The following is a 6,041-nucleotide window of genomic DNA, read 5'->3' on the forward strand; positions in this document are numbered from 1 at the left end:
TTAAAAGAGCACTGTAGATCACATAGCACTTAGTGGTATGGGAATTCCTCTGTTCCTGAGAGTTTTGCTTACAGAGTCAGGAGGCGTGTGGCTACCTCAAGCATTTAATATCACTTATTCATGCACAGCAGAACTCATTTTGCTCCCACTGCTAAGAACCATCAACTAACAGTAGTTGCCTTCCCCCGATGACTTTATCCCTTTTTCCTGTATCATGTGTGGTTTCATTCACTGGTCTTCTACACCATTCCCTTCATATTTTGTGCCACTTTCTTTTCACTGTATGTCATCTGCTCTAGTGCTAACAGCAGTCACATTTTATGATTCCACAGTAACTCTCCTCAAACTTCTTAAGAAAAATGTAATTTTGGTGAAATTTTTATTAATTTTTATTAATTTATGGATGATTTCTGCTGACACATATAAATGCAGAATCTTTTTTTTTTCTCCAAAGTGATCAAATGTGCAGCAAAAGACTGTTGAGGTGATACTGTGGACTCCTTGTTCAAGGAACATATTCCTTTCAGTGTTCATAAGTAACTTGCATTACAGCCCCCAACTGTGTTGAGAGTATTTGAATTCAAAACAAGTATCAGAAAATTCTAAATTTGATATCAATACACATTTTACAATTTGTTCAACGTTAGATACTACCTAAAAATAACTGCACATGGTATATGTATTTGAAAATAAATATTTGTACACACTTTTTCATGAGTCTGTCTTTCCTATTTGAGATACTGAAACTCCATTCTTTTGTTCAGTGCATTCCCTTAAACAGAAGAACCGTGATTATTTTCAGGATAAATTAAAACTAAAGCAGAACAGCAATTTTTAGTTGGGAAAAAGAAAAAAAAAAAGAAAAAAAGAAAAAAAGTGCAACATTTTATCTGTTACATTTGCTTCATTTAAATGACTAACCAGCTTACTGATCAAAAAGAAAACATACTGTATCTCATTTTTCTCTATTGCCTTTCACTTGTGAATCTGATTCCAATTGCCAATACTGTGCCCTTTCAAGTTTAAATTATAAAAATTACTGTTTGCTTTTTTGATAAAGTCCCATTAACCATATGAATGTACTCATCATTATCTACTCACTTTTCTCTACCAAGTTATATTAAAAATTAACATGCCAGTTTTTTGTTAATATCATTACAATCTACTAGCAATATAATATCTTATATTAGATAGATGGGATATTAGATGGGAGTCATTTAAATGCATTATCATTGCTTCATAGTTTTACCAAGGTAAAAACTTACTAGTTATTATAGGTCATTTAAGTAAAATTACCAAACCCTATTATCGTTTTATCGTTGTCAATTTGGAAATTTTATACCTGCAAGAACAGGATAAATGAAGGCCAAAGAAGGTCTGCTATCAAAAAGATTAATTCTTGCACCCAGTTATCTTTTTATTAATAATGAATTAATTGGGAAAATTGATGAGAAAAATTTTAGCTTTAGACTACTCTGAAAGAGCTTAAGACTGTTGTTTACAGTACTGCAAATTTTATTTTTTTCTTGCAAAATAAGACCAAGATTGGTTTGGACTTAATGACCTACTGCAGGAGTATAATGACTTTTCCCTCTTAAGGTCATAGATGGGTAGGTTTTCCTCTCAGTAAGTCTAGGCCTACGTAAGAGAAGAGAATATCTAACTTTTTTTGAGATTAAAATTTATGGAACTCAAAAGCCAACTCAACAGTTAACCTCCAGCCTATAGAATCTGCAATTGTTAAATAAAGCTCTCTACAAAACATTTTTTTTTTGCTTAAACTCACTCTTTTTCTCCTCAGCCTCTAGTCCTCTAACCTAGCAGTTCATCTGACATTTCTTCTGCCACCAAAACTGTCAAGAGAGAGAACCTACCCTTCAGTTACCCTGTGTGTTTCTCAGCCTCAGGTTGGGCACCACTGGCCACGTAAGCCTCCCAACAAATGTGCATCTTACACTCGCTCCTGCAAGAGGGAGGAAGGAAGGACAGGAAAAAAAAAGTTTGAAAATTCTTTGTATCCTAGGGGCAAAATTATGGCTTCTATCACCATAGAGAATCCTGTTGGCCTACTCATCTTCTGAAGAAATGCTGAATGGAGACAAGCTCACTGTATTTTATTTATTTTTTCAGAAAGAGCTCATAGAGGTAGTCATAGCAGCACTGCCACTTTGTCACTGATAGATGTTAATGGGTTACAGGTTAAACCTCTTACATCCTGATTTCTGTATCCTCCTAACCTTAAGGCAAGTTGAACCCCAAATATTAGGTAGAAAGGAGAGGATGAAGAGAAATATTAAACTGAACTTTTGAGGCCACATCATCATGCAGCCATGGAAAATTATGCAGTCAAGAAGAAAAAGACTTTTTGTACCAACCTAGCACTCCAGACTCTTGATGTAATCAACAAGGGTATCTTGATTCTCTTGATTCTCTAACACGGTATCTGCATTAAGACAACCAAACCCTCTGGGGTGATCACAGGTCTTTCATCTCTCTCTCTCTCTCTTTTTTCTTTTCTTTTTTTTTTTTTGCCTGCTCTGTTGCTTTCAATTAAACTTCAACTACCTCTTTCAATCCTCATCTCAGCTCATGAAGGAAGGGCAAAGGGCACAGAGTCACCATGAACATGCTTGCAGCTTGGTGATTACAGCATTCTGTAGCAATAAGAAGGGGGGTTAAACTCCTCTTGGACTTTATAAGACTTTAGTTGTGCTTTTGACCACATCTATTTTGGTGTCCAGGTACCTGGCACTTCTGTCCATGTCTAGGGTACCAAGGTATATAATATAATATATAATAATATATATATATATAATTATATTATATAATAAGATATATATATATATATATATATATATATATATATATATATATATATATATGCCCTCTTTATGGGGCAGGAGTGGCACCAAGAAGTCTGCAGTTAGCTGAGATTCAGATGATCCAGTTTTACTCATCCCACAGAGTGTGAAGTAGGTAGCCATGCTAAACAAAGTACTGTTGGAGCACCATATATATTCAGCACAGTCTAACCAGTTCTGCCAAGAATGAAAACATACTTTGCTTGGTGGTAAAAAGGGGCCATTTAAAACATATTTTTTAATATTGTCTTCTCTGCAAAGACTAAAATAACTTACTCAAGACTGAGAAAAAGATCTATGACTGCATACAGTTTAGTTATTAAAGAGATTGTGTAGAGTTCTATGTGTCAGAATGACATTTGCAAGTGCAAAAAGTTTTAACACATCACTTAGAACAATACTCCATTTGCTGGGTGTTTTTTGTTTTATTTTTAACCTTATAAAATCAACTGTTGAATTCTAACTGTCTCAGAATCAGAGTCATGTAGACCTGTGACTGCTAAAAGAATTGGGCAATATCTCTGCCTAGCTCCAAACGTACAAAATAATTCCCCACCCACACACCTCTCATACAGAAGCTAATTGTTCTACCTTCATTATTGCTTAACACTAACTAAAGGTATTAAAATTTCCTAATCTGCTTTAGGCAGCACAGACAAAATGTGGAAACTTAATAAGTGCTTTCAAGATGCATTTTTATTATTTATGGAAACTGGAAAGATGTTATTCTCTGTACAATGAAGGCCTGAAACTTTACATACTTCCTTCTGTTAAAGTTAGGGAAAAGTAAAAAAAGAAAGTGAAAGGAAAAGAAAGACTTTTCCTTTAAAAGTATGTTTTCATTTTTAAAGGAGACTCCTATCAAACAGATAATTAAGAAGCTGTCAAGTAAAGCCATTAGAAAAAAAAAAAAAAGACAACAAAACAAAACAAACAAAAAAAAGGCAAACAACAAAAATGTCTGTGATAGTGATATTTAATTAATGTGGTTTTCAATTATAAAAGTTATGAATTCAAATTCCCAACTATTACCATTATTTTATTTCAAATATTTAGGAAAAATATTTAATAGTAATAATAAATAGTAATAAAGATGTAATAGTAATAATGAAATCAGACTGATCAGACGGATATTTCATGTGGAGAAAAATCGGGAATAATTGATGTAAGCTCAAGGAAATAGAGTTATGCCATCAGAATGGCCTTTTTAAATGCAATATGACACCAGAATTTGGGAGATGTAATGCAGAACTGAGAACAATTTAAATTGCAAATACCATTCATTACAAGCTTTCTCAAAATAATTAATAATAATAATAATAATAGTTAAATAAGAGGAGGAATTGGTTGGTTTTGTTTATTGCATATAAAGCATGGTTTGCTTTCCCATGCAACAATAGCTATAGTCATAAAAAGGTTGGATGTGCCTGTACTTAATCTCAAAAGGTTCCTCCTAAAACAAAAACAATATGTTTCATATGGCTTCTGTTAAGAGATATGAACACATAGAGCGATCAGACTGAAGAAAACAGCTACTTTTGAACTGGTGATTCTATTTCAGACTGAATTTTGAAATCACAATTTTGAAAGACTTCATTCTTTGAGGTTTGCCCATCTCTTACATACAATGAAATTCAACCTTGGATTTCTTGGATTATTGAAATAATGGAAACATTATTTCAAATCATGTTTAAATTTAAAATGACCTATAATATGATCCTCAACTGCCTACAAATATTTTTAAAAGAAACTTCCAGGTGTGATTTTTTTCCAGCATTATTAGTGTACACCATAGTATGAATTACTACTCTTGAAATGTCTTGACAAATGGTGAAAGTAGTACACATCATTATGCAAAAGAAAAACAAATATAATAAAGCAGTTGTAATACAGACTTTCCTGAAGGAGCATTTAAATAATTCCAAGAATAAACTTTCAAAAGATACAGAATGTCACTTTCAGGAGCCTTTATCATAGAGCACTTCTCAAAATAGGCATTTTGGTTTGTAAAATATTTCAGTTATTTTTTTCTGTTTAGCATTATATATTTATGTGATTGTAGAGAGGTTTTTTTTTGTTGTTGTTGTTTTTTTTTTTTTTTTTTTTTTTTTTAATTGGGAAATGTCCAGTGAATTATATAGATTTCTTTTATAAAACATTAACTGTTTAATGTCTTCTCCGTCACAGCTACATTAACTGAATTAAAAAATATATATCCTGATCAGTAGGTTAACAGAAAATTGAAGTAGTCAGAAATGGGTTCCTGCCTGTCCCTAACAAACATGAGCTGATAATATACTGTTGTTGCTGAACTAAATATTACAAAACAACGCATTTAATTCTCATTCACTGGCTACACCTATCTTGTCGTCAGCTCACCATGCTATCTGACCTGGATCCACATACCCCTACTGACACTTGACGGTACCTAGAGTTCTCGACAATGCCCATGGAGCATATGGCTGAATAACTTTCCTTGCCTGCACGTCTTACCTGTTCTTGGGTAGGGAGCCTCCAAATCTCCCAAAAAGGATCCCACTGTCACTCGTCAATAACCCAAAGTCAAATAATAACAGTTATCTGGATTCTGGTACACACACCTTGTTCACCATGCACACAGGTGTTTACCTGGGTTTACCCACGGAACAGTGAGGCATCATATTTTCTCTCCCTGTCCTGAAACCTCACTGCAGTGTCACATCCCAGGTAATTTTGGTCTAGAATAAAATCTTATGGCCTTCCACAGATGGAAGTCTTGAAGGGTATTCAAGATTCATCCAAACTGAATTCAAACTGTGTCTATTTGAGACAGTTTATTAACAAGTTCAAGCAAGGAAAGTTGGATAAAAGAGGAGTTTTGCTTGAAATGAAAGTCTACCAATATATTTACATCTGATACACGTTACTCCAAAGAGATCCCTAAAACAATTTCAAGTAGTAGACACATAAATTACTGAATAAAAGGACTGAAAAAATGCCATTAATTTTTCTTTTCAATTTTTTAAAAAGTATCTCTAATTTATTTTTTTATATATATAACTAAAGTCACAGGTGCCTAATTCCATTATTTCTTCACAATTCTAATTAAACTCATTAATTAGATGATGTTGGTGCCTTCATGCCTGACAGTTAGTACAAACAAAAAATGTAGAGATCACAGCACACAACAGCTGGTTTTAA

At 33.4% G+C, this 6,041-nt stretch overlaps 1 protein-coding gene across 5 annotated transcripts in view; it reads right to left on the bottom strand.

Annotated features, from left to right (window-relative positions):
* The window catches only part of IMMP2L (inner mitochondrial membrane peptidase subunit 2), a 474,976-nt gene that overhangs the window by 104,938 nt on the left and 363,997 nt on the right, over positions 1-6,041 (bottom strand). The gene's annotated exons all lie outside the window — the stretch shown is intronic.

Source organism: Anas acuta, chromosome 1 (assembly GCF_963932015.1).
Source record: "Anas acuta chromosome 1, bAnaAcu1.1, whole genome shotgun sequence".
Classification (NCBI taxonomy): domain Eukaryota; kingdom Metazoa; phylum Chordata; class Aves; order Anseriformes; family Anatidae; genus Anas; species Anas acuta.